At 35.7% G+C, this 15281-nt stretch overlaps 1 protein-coding gene across 1 annotated transcript in view; it reads left to right on the top strand.

Annotated features, from left to right (window-relative positions):
* LOC102692504 (acid-sensing (proton-gated) ion channel 2) overlaps positions 1-15281 on the top strand; it is a 352059-nt gene that overhangs the window by 197808 nt on the left and 138970 nt on the right. The window lies entirely within an intron of this gene.

The raw sequence follows: 15281 nt of genomic DNA, 5'->3' as shown, positions 1-15281 counted from the left end.
GGAGCACATCGTCAATAAGAGAACTAAATAATTGCTTAAACCACCTGAATATATTTTACTAGGAGAAAATTGAAATGTGTTTCCTTTAGCAATTATTAATAAAATGTTCATAAAAAATATGCTAAGCAATTAAATAAGTTATTAGAGCAATTATTTCCATTCACAAAGGTCAGTTCAATTGACCATAGATAGTAATCATAACAAAAATTAATTCCGCTTCAGGGTAGCTAATTAAAAATTCTGATTAACTTTGGGAAAAAAAGTGTCCTTAATCCTTTATTTAACTGCATCTCTTCTAAAGGTTTACAAATGAAGAGGGTAAAACTAGTATACAACAGCATTGTGATTGTGTATTGTGATTTTAGAGTCCTGCTTGTGGGTCTTACTGATGTATCTATAAGAATCCAAGATGCAGGATTATCACTTGTCCTAAAGTTTCCTTTGGGCCCCACAATCCAGCAGTGAGCATAAACAATGTCTGAGTAGTGTGTGAATGCTAGCCCTAACCCCAGCTGGGTTTTCAGGTAAGCAATTCTGCAAACTGTACCTGAAGCTTTCCAATCATAAGATTTGAAAATGTTCCTCAAATAAAAAAATATGAGTCTAAAATAATCAAAACCATTGAGAAAAGCTCTTGGAAGTTTATCTACTTTAATAATATATCACTTTTAAAATGGTATTAACAGTACATTCGTAGTGGTTTGAAATGCACTAATAAATGCTGATTCTTTCTAACCCTGAAATATAAAAATAGCATTGTAGTTCCCCTTTAATCGTTTGGTGCCAACTTGCCTGGTTGATATACACTGTATTGAGTAAATGAGAGAGAGAGTAAATAAAAAATATAGCCTGGGGATGTAGACATGGAGTGTTGTTTCTCGATCAGAGACAAATATAAAAAGGGGACAGAGAGAGCAGAGAATACAGTTAGGAAAAAAAGAGTAAAGAAGGGAAAAGAGGGAAAAAGCTTTCTCTCCAGCACTGGCTTGTAAGAGACAAACAATATAAAGGTAAAGTCTCAGTAACACAGAGTTTGAACTGCATTTGCTTCCACCAAGACCAAAATGCTACAGTAAATACCAGAAAAAATGTAAGCAGCCTGGGAATATTTATACTGTACATAGGGGAGCAGACGTGTGATATTAAAATTTGACATCCTCCTGAACTCTTATAGAAAAACACTAGGAGTAAACGAGACAATGAAACAATTTATCAACAATAAATCTGTATTTAATGAAAACACATTTTGAAATATATATACAGTATACTTACAGCAGGTACTGTAGCTTGTTTTTTAAATATGAATGAGAACTAGAGAAGAAGCTCTATATAAGGTACATAGTTTAAATGTACTCAGGATGCATACTGTACAGTATGTGTATTCTATGATTCAGGGGTATGGCAGTGATGCCCTACCATAGTTTCTGAAAACATTTGTATATTTTATGAAAGCAGCCAATGGAATGCCTTTAAACACATAGAGATTTGAGTACTTTTAAAATGATTAATCAGTTTGTCTCTTGTTACTCTGTATGCAGAGGGCTTACTTTTCTAATATGAAAGCATGAGCACTTTCAACAAATGCAGCTTTTTTAGATTCTAAACACATTGTCAGAGTCTGCTGTGCCAGAGGGAAATTAATTGAACAAGAGGTGAAATGCACTTGGGTTGCATTTGACACCACTGTCATCTGTTTGAATGTAGAGTTCCTATAGCTTGTGGGTCGAAGACAGTTTCTATCCTAGGCAAAAGCTAAAAGGTCATGAACAGTTTGTTTCTGTTTTTGAGAGGAGTGGCTGGGGTTGATTATCGCTGTCCTCAAACTCTTGCTAAGAAAAGGAATTGGTCTCACTGCTACCTAGTGATGCTGCATAGTGCCCATACCAATGTTCTTGAATCAATGCTACTTTCAGAGAGTTGCTGTCAGTCAGAAAAGGGGAAAGGTATTTACTGTATATTGGGAGTAAGCTAAGCTAAAATTGATATTCGGTCCACACAAGTAACCAAGCCTGCCATTCATTTGGACAGGTGACATTGCTGACATTTACTGCTGCTGTGAAGGGGCTTGTACATGTCTTTTTGTCAGGATCGTTGGAAGGTTACTTTGTTGAATACAGAAATAGTGGATAATATTTCTGTCACCTTTAGGTTCTGTTCTTTTGCACAATTTATTATACTTCATATCAATGCTAATGTATCATTACATGAAGTATAGATGTATAGATGGAGCAGCACTGACTATTTGCTCAATCAGAGGTGTGTAGTAAGCAGCTTCACGCAGTCAATAAATCATAGGCATTATTTAAAGGACTCGGGACTATTGGAATCTGATAGTAATTAGTTTGAAGTGGCTGCTGTATCTACAGTACAGTATATCTCACAATATCTTTATATTCCCAGTGTGTGTGTATGTTTAATATTATCTTTTTATCAAAATTCTTGAAATTTCTTGTAAAGGAACATCAATTACTTAGGCTTTTGATGCAAACACTTTCAAATACTAGACATACTTTTATCAATCAGCACTGAACTGGGATCAGATTTCATGTTTTTGTATTGTTAAAGTGTATATAATACAGCATTTTCATTTCAATAGATTTAGGCAAGTGGTAATATTGAACTTTGTGTTTTGTAGAATACGGAATTTATGTTATATACAGTATATGGTGAAGGTTGTGATTGGGTCAAAAAACTAACACTAAAAACTACATTTAAAACTAAAAACTAAAACTAAGTTTTCACTGATTTTTTTTCCTAAAATATCTAAACTATTCTAGCACATAGTCTCAATTTATACTGTTACTATTTACAATTAAATCATATTTACTAATCAAAACTGCATTTATTATCTCTGTATAAGACTGGCAGAATCTGTGTATCCTTGTGTAATAGTTGCCATGACGACTTCATTTGTAGGCGGCAACTATCGACCTTTAATGTGAATCGTTTTTTTATTTTTTATAATCTCATAAAAGAAAATTAAAATAGCAATTCCTTATTAAAGACTGGTACTCATTTACTTTTTCTGCAGTACAAGTACAAGTACAGATATTACATTTAGAGCACATCTCAAGAAGAAGTAAATTAATTTTAATGGTGCAATAAACAATTTATCCTTTTCGACATTCATGCTATGTATGAAAATATAAGAACATAAGACAGATTTGACACCGTATGCGACAAATAGGAAGCTAAATTTTCCATCAAAAAATGGTTTGTTCTCATTTTAGCAAGCACATGTTCGTTGTAATTATGTTCAAGGCTAATCTTAAATTTTGAAACCCACTGGAGCATTTGAGCTCTTGTTCCTACAGTAGGTGGCAGTTCATGTTGCGTCGGCGCACTCCTCTTTTGATGAAAAGGAATTTCATTTGATGGCTTTTCATCAATCCTTCCTGGGTGGCACTGGCCTCAGGAGAATGTAGCTATCCATAATCTGACCCGTTTCTCAATCAAGTCTAATTACGTGCTATGACAGGTGTCACTAGTTGATACACACAGTCCCATTGGAGACTCTAGACAGCTGACTGAAGTGCGCAGTGGCACTGCTCTCTTTGGAGTTTATAGTAAGTATCATTCCTGAATGATGCAGTGATATTACAACAGCTCTTTAGAATGGATACAAAAATGCAATAGTATATACTGTACTGTAACAGACAAGTGACGGCCTCTGGTCTGCTAAGATTGATAATTATAATAATAATTAATAATGCTAATAATGCTTACTGTACACTTATATATCCCTTTTCTGGACACTCCACTCAAAGCGCTTTACAGGTAATGGGGACTCTCCTCCACCACCACCAATGTGCAGCCCCACCTGGATGGACTACCTTGATAGTGTCATCAGCCTCAGCAATACATTACCATTAACCAAAGAAAGCTGTAGGGAGAAATATGGTCTTGCTCACTTTATCCTTAAAAATGAGGAGCAAAGTGGGGCTACACTATGGGTTGCTAGTCCATCCTAGGGCACACACACAAAAATCACACAGATACAATTCAGATGATCAAGTTAATCTAACCAGCATGTCGTTAGAAGGTAGGAAGAAACTTGAGCCCCCTGTATGAATTTGGGGATAATTTACACACACAAGTTTTTTTTTTAATTCTTTGGAAAGTGTGAAAGAATAAAACTCTTTCCTTTAACCTAATAATAAACTCTTTAACCTAAAAAGGCTTGATAGCAGTGTTGTTTTTAACTGTTTTTTAAACTACAGTAACATCATCTGTGTAGAGTTCTCAGATTTTGTAGTCAGTAATCAGTTCATACAGTAATTAGTGTTCTAATACTAGATGAAGGAATCCTAAAGCATTTTTTTATTTCTTTTCACTTTTGAAACTGCTATCATATTATTCGGGTAGACTAGTGCACATGATACATTATATATTTGATATGAATAGGGGTCATATGTGTTAAGCAAGCAAGCTTGTGGTATTCAAAACCCTTTTAAAATGTTTTAAAATGCTAATTAAAACCTGTCTGATATCACCTGAAAAGTTGCTATGATCATTTTTACACCCACAGCAGGTCATGAACTGTTTTCAGAAACGTGGATCAAATTGAAACTACTCCACCTCAGAAAAGTTTTGGCCAATTAATTAAAAACTCTAGAAATAATTATTCTGCCAAAAGGGTCAAGTTCTTTGAAAATGGCTGCCTATCCCTCATTTTCTTTATAATCCACACACAGCTTGTAGCACTACCACCTGCAGCTTAAACATCCTCTTGCCAAACATGACCAGTATCATTCTAGTGAGAACAGCATTATTAAAAATAAAGAACTTGAACAAGAAGTATGAAAAAAGTAATATATATATATACAGTAACCTTGTATATCAATAATATTCAGAAGATGAAAAATGAACAAGGTAACAAAAAGACACCTTTTGGCACATTTTGTTGAATTCAGGTAAAGCTATAGTATTCTAAACTGACAGCACCTGAATACGAAGATGTGATAGGAGAAGAAGCAAGGCAAGCGGTGGCTTATGGGTCTTTTTGTGCAACAGGACTGGAATTATTCTTTCACATTTGACCTAAAAATGCAGAGACCTGCATTTTTACAACATAATGGTGTTTTTAGTTTAGCTACAGCAATACTCTTACATGAGCAAATTTATCTGCTGTGCTGTATATACTGTAGAGGGCGTCTGCTGTTCCTCCTTCTTAAGGTAACTTGGCAACAATCAAGTTATACTGCCAATGCTCCCTATCTTGCCAGGGTACTGTACAGTTTGTTATACAGGGGAAATACATTTGTATTTAACTTAAATCCATGATACACAGACCTGAGTCTCTCCTTAGAGCTTTCATTCGCCTCTGACAACATCAAAATACACTTGAAGGCCAGTTTTTCAGCACAGTAAAGTAAAGTAAGTTCTCAACTATAAACCCATGATATGAGAAGAAACCATATTTTGAGGGCAGTAACTTGGAGCATAACTGCCATAGGCTCTTAATTTCGAATGTACTCCTTTGTGTTACTCTTTACAGACCACAACTTTCCAGAGTAAAAGCACTATTTTGTTCAATTATTTTTGCCGCAAAATAGACAGAGATCTAAAGATAAGTAAATACAAATGTAACCTTAGTTAAATGTTTAGTACCTTGATAAAAATCCCACAGGCAAAGAAATAGCTGATGTATAAAATGAAACTCATGATTTTCTAATTATATCATACACTATTCTACTTGTATCTCAGCTCTACAAATGTGTTATAACCACACATCTGACTGCCACCATGTTAAAAAAATTATGACATCTATTTTTGTACTTTTGATGGAACTGAGATATTCTCATGTCTGCCACTGTATAATACAGGCATAACGTACTGTATTTTGAAAATATTTACCTGTGCCACATGTACTGTACTGTATGTGTGCAGTCTGCTGGACATGTGTGGCATGATATGAATTTCTTGAGTAGAGGCTGTAGAGACGTGCTGCAGTAGATGATTCCCTAGTGTCTTCTGTTAGCACAGAATGTGATTGGAATGTATGTGTGGTTTTATAACTGTCTAACCATCTGCATTGAGCAACACTAGCTGATATTTACATAATGTGACCATATGTCTCTTGGCTCAGCAAGACACTATGAGCCTTTACTTTTTTTTTACTTTTCATATATTTACTGTATTAATCCTGAAAAGTGATCGTTCATTATTTGTGCTTTTCAGAGATGGGCTTACAATGCTGCTTTGTTCGAGTGGAAACAAATAAAAATACTAAATAAAAAAAAGAGTTAAACTGGACTTACTCCCAATTTGTTATTGTTTGCTTTTTGTGTTATTCACAAGGATATTTTTTATGGTGCTCCCTTTTTCTTTTGGAATCACAGTACTGTGTTTTCATTTCCTCTTGTGAACGCTTTTCTCTCTGTCACGGTACTTCAAATAGGATTTTCTGGAATAAAAATCTCTGAAAGAATTATTTTCACAGATGTCGGTTCAAGAATACAGGCTACAAAGCAAGGCTTTTCTGTTTTCCATTTCTGCTATGTTGGCATAGGTTTGTTCCTGCATAGTTTTCCTGCAGTATATCACGTTGGATTCAATTGTTTCCCATTCACTATGAAGCCACTATGAAGCCAGCTTTACTTTCAACACAGAAATGCAACAAATGTAGAAGTTAAGAAGTCTCTGTATCGTTATTTAACTTAAACAATTTAAACATCACTTAAACATCATTAAGCTTTTAATCTCTATAAAGTGCCCTCTTCTGAAGTTAAAATGTAGGAATTCTGCTATTTATTCTCTTCAAAAATAATACTTACAATTATGGCCTTGTTCTTCGTTGGCTAATTAAGATAAAAAGCCTAAATGTGATCTTAATCCGCTAACAGTCTCCTAAAACGATGGAGCAAAATTAAGTACCCTCTTAATGTGTTTTAGACGTTGCAAAGATAATTAAACTTCACATGAGCAGCACTCAAATGTAAGTTGTCTCAGCTATGAAAGAAAGATGGGATAGAAGCCAGCAGTGAGGGTTGCAGGATTGGTATGATAGTAGACCGAGGGATACCAAGAGGTGATTCAGCATGGGCCAGCTTTCTCTCATTATCTGACCTTATGTAGTCCACAGTCATGAAAATATCAAAATTACAGGCTTCTCTGTCACAGTATCCATTGGAAGGAATTTATTAAGGATTCACAATCTTTTCCTCATTTTTTGCACCCATTATAAAGACTTAAAAAAAAACAAAAACAAATCCATATATACTGTAGATAATTATACAGTGTACAGTTAATGTTTATAAAAAAGATTATAAGAGTTATAAGTTACAATATAGCCTATTTGTACAGTACCAAATTTGAATTTTAAGGTGTTCATGCTCATTAGAATGGCTGACAGCTTTGTTGTTTTGTCAATATCTGTATAGGAAGGGGAATGTCTACATAAAAGAAGCCAGCAGTAGACACCTGGACAGTTCCATCTCAGCAGAAAGTAATGTTCCTTCTTATCGCTGCTAATAAAAAATATGTATATACAGCATCATCTCAATGCAGCTGGGGAAGGATTGTTTTATAGTCTCTGCAGGGAGCAGAGGTTTGGAGCCTTCATGGCAAGTATTTGATTTAATATGAAGGCCATTTGCACAGTTCTGTGTGACACAGTTCATTTCACACTCTGACAGGGTAGGGAGTGTTGTACCATCATTACCAAGACTTTATGAGTTTTGAACATCTAATGGTTTTAGTACTCAGGCCTAATCTCTCTTCACTACATGGCGTTTTGATCGTGTGGCATACAGTACGTATTTCTGGAAACTTTGTTTTTTTGTTGGTGTTCATAGTTGATTAAAATCCAAGAACCACTTAGGAATTCCAAAGTATAAGATAAGTACAGTTACATGACATTTTATTCTGTAATTCCAGCATAGCCTCCTGGATAGACATGACGTCTATCAGGAAGAAATCGATTTCTGATAGGATTTTAATATCTTAATATCTCCTTGACACTCAAGGATTGCTAATGTGGAGGCAATGTTTCTCCATGATGTTACAGATGATTTCAGAGGAGTCTTTGACACTTTTCGGTCTCTGTTTCTGAATGGAGTTTTAGGGTTTTGAGGATTTTGTTTAAAAATGACCCATAGTGAGCTGCAGGTGAAAAGATTCTAGCCATTGTAGGTTTTGTAGGCAAAAATAAATTACATATTCATGTTTTATGTTCATTCTATCAACCGATACATTTTCATGCTTTCTCCAAGTTGTGTGTTTTCCCTGTGTTCATGTTGGTTACTCACTAATTACTAATTAGTAAATGTCGATTGGTTGATTTGAAAAATAATTATATATGTAACATATATTAATACCAAACTATTTTAGTTTTCTTTTTTATTATCTTCATAATACATTTTATAGTTTAAGGACAAGGTTAAACCAATGAAACTGTGCTTCTTGCAGTTGTCACCCCAGATCAGCGCAAGTCTTGTCGATCCAGGGTCTTTGTCTGCCCAAAGACCTTTAAAAGTCTAAAAAGTAGGGCAGTGGAATATTTGAAGAACAAGAAGCATTTTCCATGCTGAGCCTTGCTCTTCAACTGTCTTTGGTGAAGCAGCACCATTTCATTATTTCAAAATCATTAGTCATTTTTGCTGCTTAAAAGTATACTCACTTAACTTGTTTGCTCCTCAATCATTTTTTTCCTCTAATGAATTTACAGACCACCTGTCAGAGAAACCTTCCCAAGTGGTCCATTTGTTGACAGCTTTGTGCTTTATGCCCAGATTTTTAAAATGCATGTAATGTTTTAATTGATACAGTAAAAGTACTAGTGTAGTGTATATATTGTGTGCACTCTTTAGGTTACAGAAACCATTATTGGTTAAGTTAAATTCCCATCTGTGATTGATACTATATTTGTACTCAGTGATTAATTTGACCTGTCACATTCTAAAGCATGTGTTTTGCTGAATTCTATGCAGAAGTCTGGAACATTTAGAATAAGTTGTCATTTAATATTCTAAAAGCAAACTGACGTACAAAAAATGGGTATGTGTGAGAGCACTTTGTTAATAACTGACTTAGTTTTAAATGTCAGAGATAAATTAGGTGTCTGTTTAAGGAATGAGGGTTAGGAAAAGGGCCATCAGGATGCTTGAAAACCTGTCTCAGAAGGTTTCAGTAGTTTACATACCCCTTTTCTAACATTTGATTTATATCAGTTTAACAGGGCAAACTACTTTTTTTAGGTCTTGCATTTTTCGTATTTAATATATGCAAATTTTGATTACAATCCTCTTTATTAATGTTACATGCATTTTAGGACCTTCTGCTCCATCAGTAATGAAATTTAACAAAGAATCGGCTTTATTCCTTGACACTCAAGGATTGTTAATGTGGAGGCAGTGTTTCTCCATGATGTTACAGATGATTTCAGAGGAGCCTTTGACACTTTTCGGTCTCTGTTTCTGAATGGAGTTTTAGGGTTTTGAGGATTTTGTTTAAAAATGACCCATAGTGAGCTGCAGGTGAAAAGATTCCCCCTGATTATTTCACTGATTGCTTTCAATGATGCTTCATTCTGAACTGGGTGACTGCTACTGTTTTTATATTAAGTGTACTGTAGTCAATATTGATCTCTCTTTTTTTTAATTTTGCAGAAAAAAGCATTGTTTATAAAAAAATATTTATTGAGCTTTGAAGGACAGTAATTCATATACAACACAGGCACATGTCCTTAATTTAGATTTTAGTTTTGTGAAATCATTCTGATGTCTACTTGTATTTTATTTGGTTTCTTCGAATGTAAAAGACTATTGAGATTCTTTTGACTTTTTAACCTCCTATTTCCAGAATATTTCCAGAAGAACCTGTAAACAAACAAAAAATAAAACTCTTTCTAGGGGTATGGTGGAGCCATAATCAAACCAGAACAGCAGTCGGAGCTATAATTATGGCACAGGGACCTAAAGTAAAACCTACTGTAATTTAATTTAATTTAGTTTTTTTAGTAACTTTTAATCTATCAGGCCATCATATAAATAACTGTGCCAAGGGAGCAGGATGTGTATAAGGGTGGATTTACAGTATGTTGTAATATCTGTGCTGTCATTTTTCTTTGTGTGGAGTTTCTTTAAAGTTCCTTACTCTCAGCTTTAGGATCTACATTAGATGGTTTTCTTGTCTGCAACATAAGGTAGTTACTGCACCTGGGGCCAGTAAGGGTAACTAGGGTCAACTGAAAGATGGGTCGAACATGTTTGTCATAAACATTAAAAGCAATCTTCTCCCTTTGTACACACTGATATTCATTTTCGGTCCAATTGCCAAATTGGGCTCTGGAGCATGAAATCCCAATCTGTGGTCTCAATGCTTTAGGAGTGAACATCAGGGATGGGGATTGATTCATCTTGTGCCATCATAGTACCTTCAACTGAGCAGGCCAGGAGTATTTCTGGTGTGTTGAGTTGGATTCAGACTTTCATAGAGGATTGGAAATAAGATCAGATCTTAAAATATACTGGAAATTCATCTTCACTTGCTTTAAAATCATGTGGGTAGCGCAGCAGGGAAATACTAGATTTTAGAAAAACAGATAGATATCTTACAGAAGAAAAGCTTTGTTTTTTCACATTTTACTTACTCTATCCCAATCAATTAAAGGTGCAGATAAATAAATGTCCGCTAAGTTCCCCAAACAGTAGTACATTAACTGATAATTGCACACCAAATTAATACAGAATAATTACTATTTATATAAAACGTGAAATATCTCCACAGGTTCAAACAAAATAGTTGAAATGTATAAGAAACATTACAGAAGCAGTGTATGTATCTCTTCCAACATTGATATTTGTTAAATTTTTTGGCTTTTGGAACACTCCAGTAAGGACAAAAAAAAATGTAAGGGTTTGCATAAGGATTGTGAAATCTAATAAATAATGTGTAAAATCCTCTTCACTTATCAAGTTTCCTTTGCAAAACAGTACTGCTAAATGATATCTGAAATGTCCAATACTGACATTGCTATATTTTCACTTCAGACTACACATTGATATTGTTCTGGAATGTAAGGTCTGTACATACAGTAATTGAGATGTTTGAAAACCTTTCTCCAAATAGTAGATGACACAAGGTCCAACAGGAGAGAGCCTTCAAGGCTGGGTGATCTCCATATCTATATGGCAAATTTGGAAAAGGCTCTTTAAATCTTGATTGTGACAGCAGCACCTTCTTGATGTCTAGTGTGCTTTATAATAATAATAATAATTGCTTACACTTATATAGCACTTTTCTGGACACTCCACTCAAAGCGCTTTACAGGTAATGGGGACTCCCCTCCAGCACCACCAATGTGCAGCATCCACCTGGCTTTAGCCATTGAAATGTAATTGAACAATTATATTTCATCATCACTGCGTTTGAAGGTGATTGACATGAACAGCATGAATTCAAAGATAATAATTCTAAATACTGGGCATAACAAAAAAGAAAAGTTACAAATGAGTGGACATCATTCTTATTTCTTGTTCTTCCACATTCATTCTGAGAGAAGCCGCTACCTGAAATGCCATTGTATATCACAGCATGTGCAACAGTTGTTTATATACAGTAAGCTTTTACTACAGCACATCTGCAAAATACTGCCTTGCTCTTTTTGCAGTTCTTTTTTTCATAGCTAATAGTTCTCATACAATGACTCAATACATGCTGTCTAGCAGTCTGACCTGGTCTTTCTTTCTTTAGGCTTTCCAACTCCTTCGCTGCACAGTAGGAAACTTTCAAAGAAAGAATGCACAAAAAAAGCATCTGCTTGCGTTTTGCTACATCACTCTGACAAGAGATAACCTATATCTAAGGTCTGAGAGGAGAAACATCGGGGTTTATATCACGTAGAAGCAGAAGAAGTTTTATTGTTGACTACAGGTTTCCTCTTTAGGTGGAATACAGTGAAAGCATGCTCAAATTCTAATGTCTGAGCTTTCTTCAGGAATGATAAAAGTTACAATACTGTGGAAATCTACAGTACAAGAAACAGTGGAACTTTACAATTAATAACCATTACCCATTATTGAGTGAGCCACATAAACTGTAGGTTTTTATCTGAGCAGTTACTATATATTTCTTGAATTTGCTTGTCCAAAGTAGTGTTGATAATAATAGTAATAATAGAATTCCTTACACTTACAGTATATAGCGCTTTTTTTTTCCTGGATGATGCAACGGCAACCTTAGTGCACCAGAGCGCTCACCCCGCACCAGCTCTCAGTGGGGAGGAGAACAGAGTAATTAAGCCAGTTCAGAGATGGGGATTATTAGGAGGCCATGATTGATAAATTGATTCCATTGGGAAATTTGGCCAGGATGGCGGGGTAACACCCCTACTCTTTTCAAGAAATGACCTGGGATTTGTAATGACCTCAGAGAGTCAGGACCTCGGTTTTACATCTCATTGGACAGACCGTGCCTTTTTACAGTATAGTGTCCTGTCACTATAATGGGGCATTAGGATCCACACAGACTGCAGGGTGAGCGCCCCCTGCTAACACCTCTTTCAGCAGCAAACTTAGTTTTTCCCAGGAGGTCTCCCATCCAGGTACCTACCAGGATCACACTTGCTGAGCTTCAGTGAGCTAACAGTTGTGAGTTGCAGGGTGATATGTCTGCTAACAATAAATAAATGCAATCTGTATAACAAATCAGATTGCAGACAATTCTTCCATTAATGTGTGGTTTTAGTTGTGGTAGAATAGTAATGGCTGGCGGTGACATATAAGAAAAGACAACAGCTGCTTTCAAGTCAGTACATTAATTATGTGCAATTTAAAGCAACATCTATAGGATGGGGTTGTTTCAAAACTAGTTTTAGAGTGAGTCTGATTAGATAGGACGTCTCAGCCATGGCTGGGCTACCCATTAAGTCTGCATATGTCAAAGCACTTATGGGCTCTGCCTGTCTGTATGAAAAGACAGAAAATAGATTAAAAACAACATGTAGATGTTAAAGAAAGAATTACTCCAAAGTGAATGTTAATCTCCATCAGGTGACAGAAACACTGATATGAGGATATGAGTTATGGATTTCTAGTTGTAAAATCGAGATAAGACAAATTCCCAGCTTTCATCATTTTGGAGCTTATGAAATGAGTCTTCATATTATTGTACACTAAAGCAAAGACAAAGAAGATTAAGTTGTGAGTGACATGTTGATTATTTTTTTATTTATTACTTGATATTGGTTGCTAGTCGTGATATGGAACAATAGTGTTGGCATACTATCCTAGAAAAAAATATTCTAGATATTATCTTTTGAAATGTAATTATTATTAAAATAAGACCTTTTGAAAAAGGACAAAAAAGACTATATACCATACAGTATAGAGTATACAGACAAACAATGCATTATTCATACTTTGTACTAAGTGAATGGAATAATTCAAAAATTCAGTTTTAGTCCACAATTGATATTTCATATCTAGAAGCTAACAATTATTTGTACGATTTTCAATTTCCAGCCTAGTTAAATATAAAAAAAATAAAATATGTATATTTCTGCATGAATAAACATATTTATGATTGTACTGTATTGAAAAGTGTAATAATTGTATTTACTATAGATACAGTACACCTACAGGGAGCAGCATCATGGTCTAGTGATTGCAACACTGGGACCTTGGGTTCAATTTCAGACCTGGGGAGTTGTCTGTGTGGTGTTTGTACGTACTCCCCATGTTCGCAAGAGTTTCCTTCAGGTGCTCCAGTTTCTTCACAGAGTCCAAAGACATTCTAGTAGGTGGCTTCTGGGAAAACTGGCCCTGGCATGAGTCTGTCTGTGTTCCCTGCAACGGACTGGCATCCTGTCCAGGGTGTACCCTGCCTTCCACCCATTGCTTGCTGGGATGGCTTCCCTGCAACCCTGAATTGGATGAAATTGTTAATATATTTGACAAGTTTTCCATATAAAATGGATAACCTTCCTGAGCATTAGCACTATCCTGTTTACACGGATGTGTTTCCTCTGGATCGACTGCTCAGAGACATTCCAACAGACAAATACTCCTTGTTCAGGCATAAAAGGTTAATTGTGACCTACAGTACTTTTATAATTCAATTTTATTTTTACTTTATTTTCTCTTACAAAAGACTTATTTTAAAAGGACCTTGGACTGGAATGCTGGTGTTATGCTTCTTTTCACAATTCCAACAATAACCCAAGATGTGACTTTTAACACTTTGAAGTACAATTACCAAAGAAAAGAGAAACTGAGATGGGCTTCCACTCTAGCTGAATGCCGATGAAAGCTGGCGGCGTGGAACAGGAAAGGAGAAATACATTTATAGTTTCTGACAGCCAACAATAGTGTTTCGTCCAGCTCTTCTTCTAAAGGTAGTCAAAACTTCTCAACTTCTGTCTGCATTTATCTATTTGTGGGTTATGCACAGATGTCAGGCACTATTTTGGCATTAAACTGTAAACAAAAAAGCAGATAATGGACTGCTTCAAAAAGCTCTGGTACAAGAGCTGCTAAACTGCACGTTTTTATGCTACAACCATTTTCTATTATTGCAGGCTGTGTATTAATAGTTCCATAACTGAGAAGATTAAAATGAAAGCTTTTCAGTAGCTCAACTCTCTCAAAGTATAGATTAAGCCCTGTAGTCCAGAGGTCCCAGAAGTCCCTTGTTTGATCCCAGACCATGTCATTAGCTGACTCTTGAGTGGGCTTCAGTGAACCAAAGCACGCCTTGACCTCTTTGACAGACCTATACTGGCAATTAAATCCATCGTGGTGAAAAGAGAAGGAATTCAATTACATTGATTGCTTAACACTAGAATGCATTGCAATAACTTTGCACAATTCTGTTTGAGTTGATTAGACAGAAATTAACTGGGGATGCAGAGAATATTAAAAAAAAACAATAACAGAGATTTCGGCTTGCTTTTCACATTTGGAGGCGGTTGTATATACTGGCCGCCAGTCACAAGTAGCCTTGAGAAGATCTTAGGCACTGGTAAGCTCTCTGCAGTGTTCTTAACATGAAGGCTGCTTGACTCTTCTGCCAAGAACCTTACCATGTTCAGGGAAGTAGTAATTGGCTCTGAGCTCTGCTTGGGTTATCAGCTTGTTGGGAAGCATCGTCAGGATGTGGAGCAACGTACACTCAGTGAGAAAGAAAAGTCTGCCTATTAAGAGGTCTTGATTGCTTTGTCTTTCACATGCTATGTCTTTTGTCACATGCTTTAGATCTGTTAATTAAGTTCAACACATTCAACACGAAAAAGTAGGCAAGTTACTGTGCTTTTACTGTGGCAGAAACTGAATCAAAGGATG

Source organism: Lepisosteus oculatus, chromosome 28 (genome assembly GCF_040954835.1).
Source record: "Lepisosteus oculatus isolate fLepOcu1 chromosome 28, fLepOcu1.hap2, whole genome shotgun sequence".
NCBI classification, from domain to species: domain Eukaryota; kingdom Metazoa; phylum Chordata; class Actinopteri; order Semionotiformes; family Lepisosteidae; genus Lepisosteus; species Lepisosteus oculatus.
Note: the sequence above shows the minus strand (reverse complement) of the source record. Positions and strands in the feature narration are given on the sequence as shown.